The sequence below is a fragment of the Mobula birostris genome, chromosome 24, assembly GCF_030028105.1.
Source record: "Mobula birostris isolate sMobBir1 chromosome 24, sMobBir1.hap1, whole genome shotgun sequence".
Lineage (NCBI taxonomy): Eukaryota > Metazoa > Chordata > Chondrichthyes > Myliobatiformes > Myliobatidae > Mobula > Mobula birostris.
In genome coordinates this window covers 23,677,500-23,695,480 of record NC_092393.1, presented here as the reverse complement: position 1 = coordinate 23,695,480, position 17,981 = coordinate 23,677,500, and the positions used below count along the sequence as shown (strand labels likewise).

The following is a 17,981-nucleotide window of genomic DNA, read 5'->3' as shown; positions in this document are numbered from 1 at the left end:
CCTCTCAGTACAGCTTTCAATGTATCTCATAAGATCACTGGTGATGTTTCTCCCGTGTCATTAAGGTCTAGGTATTCTTTGATTTCTCTCCTTAATCTCTCCATTACTTTCAGGTTATTGAGTATATGTGAATTTAACCTCCATAGTGTCTTCCTCATTTTCCTTTCCAGGATTAGAGACAGAGACTGGGCTGTGATCCGACAGATCAATTGTTGCAATATTACAGTTTTTTTATCCTGAGTCTATCCGTATTAAAGATAAGGAAATAGTCTAGGCTGAATGAGGGAAAGAGTAATGTGTATAATCTTTACTAGTGGGGTGTAATTCCCTCCACACATCTATAATTCCCAACTCCTCCAACAATAAATTCATTTTCCGAGTCAGAGGTTTATTCTGAGTAACTATTCTTGAAGAATCTAATGCAGGATTTAACCTAATATTAAAATCCCCTCCACAGATTACTACCCCTTGAGAACTGACCATTAGGTCAAAAATGTGTCTATAAAATGACCATTCACAACCTGGTGGAGCATAAACATTCAACAATGTTATTTCTGTACCTTCTATTCTTCCTGTAATTTTTACAAATTGTCCATCTTTGTCTTTAGTCTCTGAAATATGTTCATAATTAAGAGTACTTGATATTAAAGTAGCTACCCCCCTTTTGTGGCTCAATTTATATGATGAATAAAATGCATGCTTAAAGCCCATTCTTTTTAATTTTCCATGTTCGGATTGGCTCATATGTGTTTTCTGGAGGAAAGCTATTTGTGCCCTCTCTTTTTTCAGTTTAGACATAATCTTATTTCTTTTAATTGGATTCAAAACCCCATTAACATTATAGGAAATTATTTTTACCAATTCAATTTGCATTTTTCTCTAGTAGAAAAAAAACACTCTCCTTTTCTAACCAAACAGTAAGCAATCCCTTCTCAACAGTAAACCAAAACATATAACCACACCCTAGACATTTTCGAACGTATAACATTTGAAAATTTTTCCCGACTTCCCACAGTGAGGCCTGAGCACTGACCCGCCTCAGTTCACAGGGATAACCTCTATCTTCACCCTGTGTTAGAGGGCCCTCAGCAGTTTGAATAATCATAGAGAATTTTCTCCTATTTATGTCTCGACCATATTGCTATCATTCAAGTTATTCTGTCTAGTTTATTTTCAGTTACCAGCTTTCATTTTACCTTTTAAGTCCAATTTACTCTTTTCAGTCATTTCTCTTAATTAATCTGTATTCTCTGTACATTCTCGTCTGAATATTTGCAGCTTTTCCTTGTAGTTTGACACTCTGGGTCGTGTGGAGCATCCTCGCCGCACTGGCTGCTACGACTTCTGCGAATCCTCTCCAGTAGCGACTCTAGTCCCTGGTCCGCCAGGTCCAACGTTGCCTCCTCCACCGTAGCGTGAGTTTTTGTCCCTTCGTTGTAAAAGACTCTCAGCCGAGCTGGATACAGGATCAGGAATCTGATGTTGTTTTCCTTCAGGACCCTCCGTGTTTCCGCATATTCCTTCTGTCGGTGCGTAATTGTGGTCTAAACTGATTTTACAGTTGCTCCACATGAAACCTTTCTTTTGCCATGCCCATTTAAGCACCTCTTCCTTCGTTCTGTAACTGAGAAATCTGACCAGAATCGATCTGGGCTGGGCGCCTGCTGGAGGCTGTGGTGCCAACGCATGGTGAGCCCTTTCTATCTGTAGGTCTTTTGCGTCCGGTATATCACGGTTCTCTCTAAGCAGCTTCTCCACGAAGGAAATCATCAATCTGGGTTTACTTTCAGTTTCTTCGGGAACTCCGTAGATCCTCACATTTTCCCTTCTTGGTCTATTAGCTTCCACTGGAGCTGGTCTTGTAGTTTTAGCATTTCTGCTATCACTTGCTCTGCGTTTTGTAGCTTCTCTTCAATTCCAACAATCCTCGCTTCAGCTTCATCTATCCTCGAATTAGTTTTTACTATTTCTCCTTTAATATCTTCCAGCTGTTTGTTGTTATCTTGTCGGAACTCGCGAATCTCTGAGTATCAAAGACAGATTCACCGATTCCTTCTCATCTCCGTCCTGGTTTGTCGTGGGGGAGCTAGGCCCGTCGCCTTGCTGCGTCCCTTTGTGTTTATCAGCCTTCAGAGCAGACTTTTTAATCTTGTTCTTAGACATCATCCTTGCCCCTTTTATTAATATAGTTATACAATATTAAGTATTTGTCTAAATTCCATTTTGGGGCAGTTTACCTTCTTTTTAGTCGAGAGACCTTTTCCTTACGCTGCCATTCCCTTGATGACCTGGACAGGATCACCTGTTTTCAGTGAATTCATAGTAAATAGCCCCTCTCTCTGTAAGATCCAACAGTATGATTTTCAACAGACCAAACAAAAATGAGAACAGAAGAGTATTCAAGCCAAGACAGCGAAATGATAATAGAGAAGCACAGATTTGGGGAACCGAAGTGAAGAGGCAGAGGAAGGGGCCATTGGAGCACAAGCAGAGACAGCTTGGAGGGAGTTTGTGAGGAAGGACAGGCAGATGTTAGAGCAAAGATGCACTCTGCCTGATGGTTTGAGATGTGTCTATTTTAATGCAAACAGAATCATAAACAAGGCAGATGAACTTAGAGCATGGATCAATGTGTGCAACTATGATGTTGTGGCCATTACAGACACTTGGTTGTCTCAGGAGCAGGAATGGCTGCTGCGTGTGCCAGGCTTTAGGTGTTACAAAAAGAACAGAGGGAGACAAAAGAGGTGGAGGCATGGCATTGCTAATTAGGGATAGTGTCATGGTGCAGAAAAGGAGGAAGTCATGGAAGTTGGTACCAATGACGTAGGAAGGAAGAGTGAGGAGGTCCTGAAGAGTGAGTATAGAGAGCTTGGTAGGAAGTTAAAAAGCAGGACCTTGAGGACGATAATCTCAGGATTGCTACCTGTGCCACGTACCAGTGAAAGTAAGAATAGGATGCTCTGGTGGATGAACACGTGGCTGAGGAACTGGTGTAGGGGACAAGGTTTCAGATTTCAGGATCATTGGGACCTCTTCTGGGGCAGGTGGGGCCTGTACAAGAGTGATGGGTTACACCTGAACTACAAGGGGACCTATATCCTTGCAGGGAGGCTTGTTAGTGCTATTAGGGAGGGTTTAAACTAGATTTGCAGGGGGATAGGAACCAGAATGCCAGAGCAGATAATGGAGTGGGGGTGAAAAATAAATGATGTTAAAAGTTCATGCAAAGTCACAAATAGAAGGGGTTGTGTGTGGTGGTAATAATCTTCTTCTGAGGTGTGTCTATTTCAATGCAAGGACTATTGTGGGGAAGGCTGACAAGCTGAGGGCGTGGATTGGCACATGGAATTACGACATTATAGCCATTAGTGAAACTTGGCTACAGGAGGGGCAGGGCTGGCAGCTTAATGTTCCAGGGTTCCGATGTTTCAGATGTGATAAGAGGCAGAGGAATGAAAGGTGCGGGAGTAGCATTGCTAGTCAGGGAAAATGTTACAGCAGTGCTCAGGCAGGACAGATTAGAGGGCTTGTCTACTGAGGCTATATGGGTGGAGCAGAGAAACAGGAAAGGTATGACCACATTAATGGGGTTATATTATAGACCACCCAATAGTCAGCGAGAATTGGAGGAGCAAATTTGCAGAGAGAGAGAGCAGGCAACTGCAGGAAACAAAGTTGTGATAGGGGATTTTAATTTTCCACATATTGATTGGGACTCCCATACTGTTAAAGGTCTAGACGGGTTAGAGTTTGTAAAATGTGTTCAGGAAAGTTTTCTAAATCAATATATAGAGGTACCAACGAGAGAGGAGGCAATATTAGATCTCCTATTAGGAAACGAGTTAGGACAGGTGACGGAAGTGTGTGTAGGGGAACACTTTGGTTCCAGTGATCATAACACCATTAGTTTCAACTTGATCATGGATAAAGATAGATCTGGTCCTCAGGTTGAGGTTCTAAACTGGAAAAAGGCCAAATTTGAAGAAATGAGAATGGATCTAAAAAGCGTGGATTGGGACAGATTGTTCTCTGGCAAGGAGGTTACTGGTAAGTGGGAGGCCTTCAAAGGAGAAATTCTGAGAGTGCAGAGTTTGTATGTTCCTGTCAGGATTAAAGGCAAAGTGAATAAGAATAAGGAACCTTGGTTCTCAAGGGATATTGGAACTCTGACTGATAAGAAGAGAGAGAGATGTATTTCATGTATAGGAAACAGGGAGCAAATAAGTGCTTGAGGAGTATAAAAAGTGCAAAAAAAAACAAAGAAATCAGGAGGGCTAAAAGAAGACATGAGGTTGCTTTGGCAGTCAAGGTGAAGGATAATCCAAAGAGCTTCTACAGGTATATTAAAAGGATAGTAAGGGATAAAATTGGTCCTCTTGAAGATCAGAGTGGTCAACTATGTATGGAACCAAAAGAAATGGGGAAGATCTTAAATGGTTTTTTTGCGTCTGTATTTACTAAGGAAACTGGCATGGAGTCAATGGAAATAAGGCAAACAAGTAGTGAGGTCATGGAACCTATACAGATTGAAGAGGAGGAGATGCTTGCTATCTTGAGGCAAATCAGAGTAGATAAATCCCCAGGACCGGACAGGGTATTCCCTCAGACCTTGAAGGAGACTAGTGTTGAAATTGCAGGGGTCCTGGCAGATATATTTAAAATGTCGGTATCTACGGGTGAGGTGCCGGAGGATTGGAGGATAGCTCATGTTGTTCCGTTGTTTAAAAAAGGCTCTAAAAGTAATCCGGGAAATTATAGGCCGGTAAGTTTGATGTCGGTAGTGGGTAAGTTATTGGAATGAGTACTAAGAGATAGGATCTACAAGTATTTGGATAGACAGGGACTTATTAGGGAGAGTCAACATGGCTTTGTGCGTGGTAGGTCATGTTTAACAAATCTGTTAGAGTTTTTTGATGAAGTTACCAGGAAAGTGGATGAAGGGAAGGCAGTAGATGTTGTCTACATGGACTTCAGTAAGGCCTTTAACATTAGTTAGGAAGATTCAGTCGCTAGGTATACATGGAGAGGTAGTAAATTGGATTAGACATTGGCTCAATGGAAGAAGCCAAAGAGTGGTCGTGGAGGATTGTTTCTGAGTGGAGGCCTGTGACTCGTGGTGTGCCACAGGGATCATTGCTGGGTCCATTGTTATTTGTCATCTATATTAATGATCTGGATGATAATGTAGTAAATTTGCTGATGATACAAAGATTGGAGGTGTAGTGGACAGTGAAGAAGGTTTCCAAAGCTTACAGAGGGATTTGGACCAGCTGGAAATCTGGGCTGAAAAATGGCAGATGGAGTTTAATACAGACAAGTGTGAGGTATTGCACGTTGGAAGGGCAAACCAAGGTAGAACACACAAGGTAGATGGTAGGGCACTGAGGAGTGCAGTAGAACACAGAGATCTTGGAATACAGATACAAAGTTCCCTAAAAGTGGCGTCACAGATAGATAGGGTTGTAAAGACAGCTTTCGGTACATTGGCCTTTATAAATCAAAGTGCTGGAGAGGGATAGGAGCAGACAATATGGGAAAAGAGTTAATTGGGGTAGGGGGAAAATATGATGCTATTAGGCAGGAACTTGGGAGTGTAAATTAGGATCAGATGTTCTCAGGGAAATGCATGGCAGAAATGTGACAAATGTTCAGGGAACATTTGCATGGCATTCTGCACAGGTATGTGCCATTGAGACAGGGAAGGGATGGTAGGGTTAAAGAACCATGGTGTTCAAAGGATGTGGAAAATTTAGTTAAGCTTATGAAAGGTTCAAGAAACTACGTACTGTTAGAGCTCTAGAAAATTACAAGGTTGCTAGGGACGACCTTAAGAATGGAATTAGGAGTGCCAGAAGGGGCTATGAGAATGCCTTGGTGAGCAGGATTAAGGAAAATCCCAAGGCATTCTACAAGTATGTGAAGAGCAAGAGGATGAGCTGTGTGAGAATAGGACCAATCAGGTGCGATAGTGGAAACATATGAATGAAGTCGGAGAAGGTTATGAAGATACTTAATGAATACTTTAATGCAGTATTCACCAAGGAAAAAGACCCTGGCCGTTGTGAGGATGACTTACAGCAGATTGAACATTAAGAATGAGGATGTGCTGGAGCTTTTGAAAAGCATTAATTTAGATAAGTTACTGGGACCAGATGAGATATATCCCATGCTACTGTGGGAAGCGAGAGAGGAGATTGCTGAGCCTCTTGCAATGATCTCTGTGTCATCACTAGGGACTGAAGTAGTACTGAAGGTTTGCAAATGTTGCTCCCCTGTTCAAGAAAAGGAGTAGAGATAACCGAGGAAATTATAGACCAGTGAGTCTGACTTCAGTAATGGGCAAGTTGTTGGAGAAGATCCTGAGAGGCAGGATTTAAGAGCATTTGGAGAGACATAACCTGATTAGGGATAGTCAGTATGACTCTATCAATGGCAGGCTGTGCCTTAGGAGCCCGATTGAATTCTTTGAGGAAGTAACAAAACACATTGATAAAGGTGGAGCAGTGGATGTAGTGTGTATAGATTAGAGTAAGACATTTGATAAGGTTCCCCATGCAAGTCTCCTTCAGAAAGTAAGAAGGCATGGGATCCAAGGAGACCTTGCTTTGTGGATCTAGAATTGGTTTGCCCACAAAAGGCACAGGGTGGTTGTGGATGGTCCGTATTCTGCATGGAGGTCAGTAATCAGTGGTGATCCGCAGGGATCTGTTCTGGGACCCCTCCTCTTCGTGATTTTTATAAATGACCTGGAAAAAGAAGTAGAAAGGTGGGTTAGTAAGTTTGCTGATTACAAACGTCAGGGGTGTTGTGGATAGTCTGGAGGGCTGTCAAGAGGTTACAACGGGACATCGATAGGATGCAGAACTGGGCTGAGAAGTGGCAGATGGACTTTAACCCAGATAAGTGTGAAGTGGTTCATTTAGGTAGGTCAAATTTGAAGACCATGTAATATTAATGGTAAGATTCTTGGCAGTGCGGAGGATCTGATAGATCTTGGGGTTCATGTTCATAGGACACGCAAAGCTGCTGTGCAGCTTGACAATGTTGTTAAGAAGGCATATGGTGCGTTGGCATTCATCAACCGAAAGGTAATGTTATAGCCATACAAGACCTTGCTCAGACCTACTTGGAGTACTATGTTCAGTTCTGGCCACTGCACTATAAGAAGGATGTGGATTCCATAGAGAGGGCAGAGGAGATTGACAAGGATGTTGCCTGAATTGGAGGGCATACCTTATGAGAATAGATTAAGTGAATTCGGCCCTTTCTCCTTGGAGCGGTGGAGGATGAGAGGTGACCTGATAGAGGTGTATAAGATGATGAGGGCACTGATCGTGTGGATAGCCAGAGGCTTTTTCCCAGGGCTGAAATGGCCAACACAAGGGGGCATAGTTTTAAGGTGCTCGGAAATAGTACAAAGGGGATGTCAGGGGTAAGTTTTTCCACGCAGAGAGTGGTGGGTGTGTGGAATGCACTACTGGCGGTGCTGATGGAAGCGGATACAAGATCGTTTCAGAGCCTCTTAGATAGGTACATGGAGCTTAGAAAAATAGAAGGCTATGTGCTAGGGAAATTTTAGGCAGTTTCTAGAGTAGGTTACATGGTTGGCACAACAGCGTGGATTGAAGGGCCTGTAATGTCCTGCAGATTTCTATGTTCTATGAATGTGCAAATCTAATAGGGACTTGTTCAAAAAGACTATTGGCTGTAATACTTGTGAGAAGTGTTCAACTAAGTACTGAGCAAAGGGCAATGAATATTTTTGAACAGCTAATATTTAAGTTTTTGAGCCTTATAATTTTCCCTGTTTTTTCTGCTCCACTGTGGGAAAAATATATGATTCACAAATAAAAATTCTCAGTTAAATTGATCCAAATCCCTATTTGTAATACTCATTTATGTGAACAAAGGGTTGGGGGCTGAATACTTTTTAACTCCCTGGTTTCTGTGGCGCAAGTGAGGACAGGAATTAGATGACTGTTGTAGCCTTCACTTCAAGTGCAATTCTTTCATTTAAAGACTGCCACCCACAAAGTAACAGTTACCTTGCTTTTCCAGCACTGTGTTGAACAATAGGGGTAGCACAGGAGCATGGGGGTTAGCTATTACAGCACCAGTAAATAGGTTAATTAGTCACATGAGTATAATTGAGCCATGTGGGGTCATTGGGCCTGAAGGGCCTGTTACCAAGCTGCACCTGTAAAAAAAAATTGGTGTAACCAGGTGATTACTTGTCACTTCACTTACTACAAATTCACTTCTGCAGCTGTTTATTTCCTCAGCTACTTCATTGCTCCATACTTTGTTGTCTCACTAAAAATATAATTTTCTTGCCAATTTATCCACTGTGATCCTATTTTGGCTTGAAACCACCAACACCAGATTTGGCTGAATCACATGTGCTGTCTTGTTTTGCTATCATCTAAGATCACCACTAAGGCAAGATTGTTCCAACTTGTCCCTTTTCCTTCCTCCACATGACCTAACATAATTTGTTAATTACCTACCCAAACCACAGAACTTTTAGAATCTTATCAAGTTTGATTAATACAGTTATTAACTTGCACTTTAAGGTCTGTACAGTATTTTGTTTTAAACACATGTAGCATAATTAAGCTTTTTTTTAGACACTTGTGCTCGCTCCATGATTCACCTTTGCCACTTTCCTGCACTAACCCATCTTCCATCGATACCATATCTAAAATCTGTTTTGAAGATGCTCAGTGAATAAGCTTCATGACTCTCTTGGACAGTGAAGTTGAAGGATTCACTACTCTGTGAATTTTGTGCCCATACTGGCCAGCTCCTTATCCGAAGACTGCTTGCTTTCTTCTAGCCAGTGAAGCATCAACTCAACATCTATCCTGTCAAGCACACAAGTTGCAAACAATGCACATTTTGTCCCTTTCAAATCTTCTAGTGCACAGACTTGTCTGATTTGTTTGTATGCAAAATTCACTCCATGCTGTGTATCACTTTACATTCAGGTTTTCTATCCCTATAAGAATGTATATGTTCTAGGATGGATTCACCAGGACTCTACAATTGGAGCAAGGCATCACTGCTCTTGTTTTCAAATCCTTTTTCAATCAAGGCCAAGTTGTTTGTTGAACATTAACTTTTATTAAAAAATAGAACAGTTCAACACTGGACACACTACTTAACTCATGATGTTGTGCTGATTTTGATGCCAATACTCCATGTTCTCCTCTTGGCTACTGTCCACATTTCCTGCATTTGTCCATCTCATGTTGTCTGTACGTACTGGCTGTGTGGTGAAAAAAGCACAACAGCGCCTTTTTCACCTGAGACAGTTGAAGAAGTTTGGTATGGGCCCCCAAATCCTAAAAACTTTCTACAGGGGCACAATTGAGAGCATCCTGACTGGCTGTATCATTGTACTTCCCTCAATCGCCGGACTCTGCAGAGAATGGTGCGGACAACCCAGCACATCTGTAGATGTGAACTTCCCACTATTCAGGACATTTACAAAGACAGGTCTGTAAAAAGGGCCTGAAAGATCATTGGGGACTCGAGTCACCCCAACCACAAACTGTTCCAGCAGCTATCAGGGAAATGGCACCACAGCATAAAAACCAGCACCAAAAGGCTCCGGGACAGCTTCATCCACCAGGCCATCAGACTGATTAATTCATGCTGATACAATTATATTTCTGACTGTCCTGTTGTACATACTTTTAATACAAATTACTATAAATTGCACATTTAGTCAGAGATGTAACAAAGATTTTTACTCTTCATGTATATGAAGGATATAAGTAATAAGCTCAATTCAATTCAAAAGCCTTATAAACTCCAACAAACTGCTTGATTCCACTACTACTGGTAACCTATAATTTCCCCGATTTGTTTTGAGTGCTTTTTTTCCCCTTCATTTTGCTTTGGTCTGTTGAAAATCTAACACACTGTTGACCCTACAGAGAAAGGGGGTACTTTTATGAATTTGTTGAAAACAGATGATCCTCCAGTGTTTTTTTTTAACATCAACAAATTGTGGAGTTGGTAAGGTAATATATTACACCTGAGGAAAGTCAGCATAGTTATTACAAAAGGGATGAATACTTTTTCAGCCTCACAATTTTGGTTTTTAACTTTTAGTAAATTGTTGACAGGTTTTGGAATTTTTCTTTTGATTTGACATGGTGCACAATGTTTCGTAGATAAGCTCAAAAATCCTACTTCAATATTCCAAATTTAGAAAATGTGAAAATTGTGAGGGCTGAATACTTTTTCCAAGGCACTATAGCTTCAGCGTGACTTCCTCACTCTTATACCCAACACCCCTAACAATGAACACCAAACTTTACCATCTTATCCACGTGTAGCCACATTCAGTGAACTATGGACCTGGATTCCAAAGTCCCTCTGAACCTCACTGCTATTAAGGGACCTTACCATTACCTATTTATTTTTTTCTTTCATGTCATCCCAAAGTGCAGCACCTCACGCACGCCCACATTTATTTCTATCTGCCACTTCTCCACCATATCTGTAACTCCACCAATGTTGGTATTTACCCATCTTCATTTTCATCTAAATCACTGATATCCATCACAACAAATGTCCCAGCACCAATCCTCGCAGAACACCACTGGTCACAAACCTCCAAGCTAAAAAAACAGCCTCCCATCCTGAGTCTATGGGCAAGCTAGTTCTGAGTCCAAATATGCAATTCGCCCTGGACGCCAAGCATTTTTATCTTGAGTCAATCTACCACGAGGGACGTTATCAAATTTCTGCCCTAGCCTTGTTAAAGCCCCTTTGTCACTTCAAAAAAAAACTATTGTGTTTGTAAGGCATGACCTGCACTGCAAAAAGTCATGCTGATTGAACCTTTCCAAATGTACATAAATCCTGTCCTTCAGTATCCTCTCCAATAGCTTCCCTATCACTGAAGTAAGGCTCAATGGCCAATAAATATCTGGATTATCCCCATTTACTTTCTTGAACAGGCGTAATATTTGCTACCCCCCCCCCCCCGTCCTCTGGGACCTCCCGTTATAACCATATAACAATTACAGCACAATAACAGGCCATCTCGGCCCTTCTAGTCCGTGCCAAACTCTTACTGTCACCTAGTCCCACCGACCTGCACTCAGCCCATAACCTTCATTCCTTTCCTGTCCATACAGCTACCCAATTTAACTTTAAATGACAACATCGAACCTGCCTCAACCTCTTCTGCTGGAAGCTCGTTCCACACAGCTACCACTCTCTGGTCACCCCTAAACTTTTGCCCTTTAACTCTCAACTCATGTCCTCTTGTTTGAATCTCCCCCACTCTCAATGGAAAAAACCTATCCACGTCAACTCTATCTATCCCCCTCATGATTTTAAATACCTCTATCAAGTCCCCCCTCAACCTTCTACGCTCCAAAAAAATAAAGACCCAACTTGTTCAACCTTTCTCTGTAACTTAGGTGATGAAACCCAGGTAACATTCTAGTAAATCTTCTCTGTACTCTTTCTATTTTGTTGACAACTTTCCTATAATTCGGTGACCAGAACTGTACACAATACTCCAAATTTGGCCTTACCAATGCCTTGTAAAATTTTAACATTACACCCCAACTCCTATACTCAATGCTCTGATTTATAAAGGCCAGCATACCAAAAGCTTTCTTCACCACCCTGTCCACATGAGATTCCACCTTCAGGGAACTATGCACCATTATTCCTAGATCCCTCTGTTCTACTGCATTCTTCAATGCCCTACCATTTACCATGTATGTCCTATTTTGATGAGTCCTACCAAAATGCAGCATCTCACATTTATCAGCATTCAACTCCATCTGCCATCTTTCAGCCCACTCTTCTAACTGGCCTAAATCTCTCTGCAAGCTTTGAAAACCTACTTCGTTATCCACAACTCCACCTATCTTAGTATCATCTGTATATTTACTAATGCAATTTACCATCCCATCATCCAGATCATTAATGTGTATGAAAAACAACATTGGGCCCAGTACAGATCCCTGAGGCACACCACTAGTCACCGGCCTCCAATCTGACAAACAGTTATCCACCACTACTCTCTGGCATCTCCCATCCAGCCACTGCTGAATCCATTTTACTGCTTCAATATTAATACCTAACAATTGAACCTTCCTAACTAACCTTCCGTGTGGAAGCTTGTCAAAGGCCTTACTGAAGTCCACATAGACAACATCCACCGCTTTACCCTCGTCAACTTTCCTAGTAACCCCTTCAAAAAATTCAATAAGATTTGTCAAACATGACCTTCCACGCACAAATCCATGTTGACTGTTCCTAATCAGACCCTGCCTATCCAGATAATTATATAATGTCATCTCTGAGAATACTTTCCATCAATTTACCCACCACTTATGTCAAACTCACAGGCAGATAATTGCTAGGTTTACTCTTAGAACCCTTTTTAAACAATGGAACAACATGAGCAATACGCCAATCCTCTGGCACTATCCCTGTTTTTAATAACATGTAAAATATTTCTGTCAGAGCACCTGCTATTTCCACACTAACTTCCCTCAAGGCCCTAGGGAATATCCTGTCAGGACCCGGAGACTTATCCACTTATATATTCCCTAAAAGCGCCAGTACTTGCTCTTCTTTAATCATCATAGTTTTCATAACTTCCCTATCTATTTCCCTTACCTTACACAATTCAGTATCCTTCTCCTTAGTAAATACCGAAGAAAAAAAATTGTTTAAAATCTTCCCAATCTCTTTTGGCTCCACACATAGCTGTTCACTCTGATTCTCTAAGGGATCAATTTTATCCTTCACTATCCTTTTGCTATTAATATAACTGTAGAAACCCTTTGGATTTATTTTCACCTTACTTGCCAAAGCAACCTCGTAGCTTCTTTCAGCTTTTCTAATTTCTTTCTTAAGATTCTTTTTACATTCTTTATATTCCTTGAGCACCTCATTGGAACAGGTCAAAAGCTTTAAGTTCCTCGGGGTCAATATCACAAATGACCTGACTTGGTCCAACCAAGCAGAGTTCACTGCCAAGAAGGCCCACCAGCACCTTTACTTCCTGAGAAAACTAAAGAAATTTGGCCTGTCCCCTAAAACCCTCACTAATTTTTATAGATGCACTGTGGAAAGCATTCTTCTAGGGTGCATCACAACCTGGTATGGAAGTTTTCCTGTCCAAGACCGGAAGAAGCTGCAGAAGATTGGGAACACGGTGCAACACATCACACAAACCAATCTTCCACCCTTGGACTCACTTTACACCGCACGCTGTCGGAGCAGTGCTGCCAGGATAATCAAGGACACGACCCACTCAGCCAACAGACTTTTCGCCCCTTTTCCCTCCGGGAGAAGGTTCAGGAGCTTGAAGACTCGTACGGCCAGATTTGGGAACAGCTTCTTTCCAACTGTGATAAGACCACTGAACTGATCCTGACCTGGATCTGGGCCGTACCCTCCAAATATCCAGACCTGCCTCTCAGTTTTTTTGCACTACTTACTTTCCATTTTTCTATTTTCTATTTATGACTTATAATTTAATTTTTAATATTTACTAATTTTACTATTTTTAATATTAATATTTGTAATCCAGGGAGCGGGAAGCCCAGAATCAAGTATCGCTGTGATGATTGTACGTTCTAGTATCAATTGTTTGGCGACAATAAAGTATAAAGTACTCCAAGCTGCCTATATTTATTGTAGATATTTCTCTTTTTCCGATCCAAGTTTCCAATATCCCTTGAAAACCATGGTTCTCTCAAACTTCTAACCTTTCCTTTCAACCTAACAGGAACATAAAGATTCTGTACCCACCAAATTTCACCTTTGAATGACCTCCATTTGTCTATTACATTCTTCCCATAAAACAAATTGTCCCAATCCACTCCTTCTAAATCCTTTTGCATCTCCTTAAAGTTAGCCTTTCTCCAATCAAAAATCTCAACCCTTGGTCCAGACCTATCCTTCTCCATAATTATATTGAAACTAATAGCATTGTGATCATTGGACCTGAAGTGCTCCCCAACACAAACCTCTATCATCTGACCTAGCTCATTCCCTAACAGGAGATCCAACACTGCCCTTTCTCTAGTTGGTACTTCCATGTATTGCTGCAAAAAACTATCCTGCACACATTTTACAAACTCCAAACCATCCAGCCCTTTTACAGTATAGGCTTCCCAGTCTATCTGTGGAAAATTAAAATCTCCCACAATCACAACCTTGTGCTTACTACAAATATCTGCTATCTCCTTACAAATTTGCTCCTCCAATTCTCACTCCCCATTTGGTGGTCTATAATACACGCCTGTAAGTGTTACTACACCTTTCCCATTCCTCAATTCCACCCAAATAACCTCCCTAGACAAGCCCTCTAATCTATCCTGCTAGAGCACCGCTGTAATATTTTCTCTGACAAGCAATGCACCACCTCCCCCTCTTGTCCCTTCGATTCTATCACACCTGAAGCAATGAAATCCAGGAATATTTAGTTGCCAATCACACCCCTCCTGCAACCATGTTTCACTAATAGCTACAACTTCATACTTCCAGGTATCAATCCATGCTCTAAGCTCATCCACCTTTCTTACAATGCTCCTAGCATTAAAATAAGTGCATTTAAGAAATTTTCCACCTCTTTCTCTCTGTTTATTACTAACCATGCAAACAACTTTACTATCTCCTTTTTCTTCCTTCTCCCCTACATCTGTTTCTACACTCTGGTTCCCCTCCCCCTTGTATCTAGTTTAAATCCACTGGAGCCTCTCTAGCAAACCTACCTGCAAGAATATTTGTTCCCCCCCCCCCCCCCCCCAGTTCAGATGTAAACCATCCCACCTTCCCTGGAAATTATCTATAAATCTGAAGCCTTCCTTCCTGCACCATGTCTTCAGCCACGTGTTGATCTGCGCTATCTTACTATTTCTAAATCCGCCTGCATGTGACACTGGTAGCAATCCTGAGATTGCTATTCTGGAGGTCCTGTCCGTTAACTTGGTGCCTAACTCCCTAAACTCGCCTTTCAGGACCTCCTCACTCTTCCTACCCATGTCATTGGTCCCTACATGGACCACGACATCCTGCTGCTCACTCTCCATCTTGAGAATACTGAGAACTCGATCCAAGATATCACAGACCTTGGCACCAGACCATCCGGGATTCTTGATCTCTTCCACAGAACCTCTTATCTGTCCTCCTAACTATCGAATCCCCTATCACCACTGTTCTCCTCTTTTCCCTCCTTCCCTTCTGACCTGAGGGTCCAGTCTCTGTGCCAGAGACACAACCACTGCAACTTGTCCCTGGTAGGTCATCCGCATCAATAGTATCCAAAATGATATACTTATTATTGGTGGGAACAGCCACAGGGGTGCTCTGCTCATTCTGCCTATTCCCTTTCCCTCTTCTGACAGTCACCCAGCTACCTGTCTCCTGACTCTTAGGGGTGACTATCTCCCTGCAACTCCGGTGTATTTCTGCCTCTGCCTCCCGAATGATCCGAAGTTCATCCAGCTCCAGTTCCCTAACTCGGTTTGACTGGAGCTGCAGCTGGATGCACCTTTTACAAGTGTAGTCATCAGGGACGATTGTGCTCGCCCTGACTTCTCACATCCTGCAAACAGAGCACTCAACTGCCCTAACTGCTGCATCTATTACCTACTCTTAAGGTAATTAGATTTATTAAAGGAACTTATCCAGCCTTACCTCACTTGGAGTGAAGCTCTGTCTCAGCCTCTGCTTGCTGAAGCCTTCCTACTCTGTCTCCCACTATTCTGTTGCCCGCTCCGTTAATCTGCTCACTATCAAACACTCCCTCTGCCACACGGTCCGACTTACATGCACTTGTGCAGTGGTGCCATGTTCAACTGCTGAAGAAATCACCAACCTTCACAATCTGCTCACTTTTAAACACTCCCACTGCCTCACGGTCCGACTTACACGCAGTTGTGCCCCGTTCAACTGTCAAGTGAGGAAACAAAAATTTTTGTCAAAGCAATCTTTCTTGCTTCTTTCAATATTCTGGGATAAATGCTATCAGGGCCTGGGGACCTATTCACCTTCATGTCTTGCAGAAGACCAAGACAATCTCAAACTGTCCCAGCACATTAGCCAGCCCACTCTGCCTTCAATATCCTCCAATCCTTATCTTTGGCAAGTACTGACACAAAATATTTAGCTATTTAATACCTCAGCCACTTGCTCTGACACCAAGTGCAAGTTCTCCTCTTTATCATTGAGTGGACCTACTTTAGTTATCTCTTGCTTAACACAAGTTTAAAATAATTTGGGATTCTCCTTGATCCTGCTTATCAAGTACATTTCATGGACCCATTTTGGCCTTCCTAATCACCTGCTTGAGCACCTTTCTGCTATGTTTATGTTCCAAAAAGACATTTTAGCTTCCTATGGCTTATGTATGCTTCCTTTTCTTTCCTGACTAAAATTAAGACCTCTCAGGTTATCCAAAGTTCCCCTACCTTGTCCTTGCTCCTTTTTGGAACATACAGATCCTGAACTCTGATCAGCTGGTCTTTAAGCATCTATTACATGTGAGACATGGACATATTTGACAACAGTTGCTCTTAATCAACACTCTTGTCTCCTCCTTACTCATAACTATCTTAAAGCATGAGTTGTGGTTACTATTCTCAAAATGTTTATCCACTGTCAAATCTGTCACACGTCTGAGCTTATTTTCCAAAGCCAGGTTCAGTATGTTTTCTCCTCTAGTTGGACTCCGTACATACTGCTTCAAGAGTCCCTGTTGGCTGTAGAAATCCCACCTCACTTAAGTCTCTTATATTGGGGAGGTAAAAACCCCTTACTATGACAAACATGCATAGTTCTTGCAACTTTCTACCATCTGTCTACATCTGTTCTTCCACCTTTTGGTAACTATTGAGGTGCCTATAGCATAATCCCATCATCATTGCACCCTTATTTTGGAGCTCCACCCAAGCCACCTCATGGATGAACCTTTCAGTGTGTCCTCTAAGTACTGATGTGACATCCTCCATTATTGGTATTGCATCCCCTCCACTTCTTTTACAACCCACCCCCCACAATAAGATCTAAGACAGCAAAACCCAGGAATATTGAGCCTCCAAGTCCCTCACACAACTAGGTCACTGTAATGGTAGCAATATTATAAGACAATGTAATGATCCACTCTAAAGTCATCCTCCTTTCCTATAATACTCTGAGCATTGAAATGAACAACCATACCAAGGTCCTTCTTAACACCAGCATCTTGCAAGCTCTCCATTAAAAAAAAAATCACTGTTTTCTATTTGAAGGGTATGACCACATTTTCCCTATATTATATTCTATATACAATGTCCGTACCCATTCACTTAGCCTATCTTGACTCCTGCTGAAGCCCCTCTGCATCATCATTGTACCTCATAAAGACTGTTGACTTCATATCATTAGCAAACTTGACAGAAACACTTTTCAACATCCAGTCCTGGATGACCTATCACTAGGTGTTACTGAGAAGTTAGGTTATTATATAACTGCAACCCCACCCCCCCATCTCAAACTCTATGCTGCTTATACCATTTCCTCCATAGCCCATATCGTGTTGAACCAAACTTGTATATTTGACCTTTACTGCACCTCCATATGTTATTCTACAGGTAGCTTCCATCTTTAATATTTTTAAACTGCTCAGCTCATTTCAGGTCAGCAATGTACTAATTGCCAAAATAACTGTCACACAAATGAGATGGATTTGCCTAAAAGTCCAAAATGAATTTACTAAAAATCATTTGCATTATGGATAAAGAAGATTCTCATAAATGTTGTCTTCACAGACCAACATTTAACTAGTATATAGAAGGAGCTTACATGGGATATCTGGCTGGCAGATGGTAAGAAGAATAGGTGGAGGGAATCTTTACTGATTGGAGGAGTATGGCAAATGGCAGTCATAGGAGACCTACCAGACACAGAATGTTCAAAACATTTTCCATATAAAGGCATCAATATAAAGT

At 41.7% G+C, this 17,981-nt stretch overlaps 1 protein-coding gene across 3 annotated transcripts in view; it reads right to left on the bottom strand.

Moving 5' to 3' along the window:
• Nucleotides 1-17,981, bottom strand: part of foxk2b (forkhead box K2b) — a 117,263-nt gene that overhangs the window by 12,065 nt on the left and 87,217 nt on the right. For all 3 annotated transcript variants that reach the window (XR_011883012.1, XR_011883013.1, XR_011883014.1), the window contains 2 exons: nt 6,603-6,749; nt 2,238-2,339 (listed from right to left, as the gene is read on the bottom strand). The gene's annotated coding sequence lies outside the window, so the exon portion shown is untranslated. The remainder of the gene's footprint in view (nt 1-2,237; nt 2,340-6,602; nt 6,750-17,981) is intronic.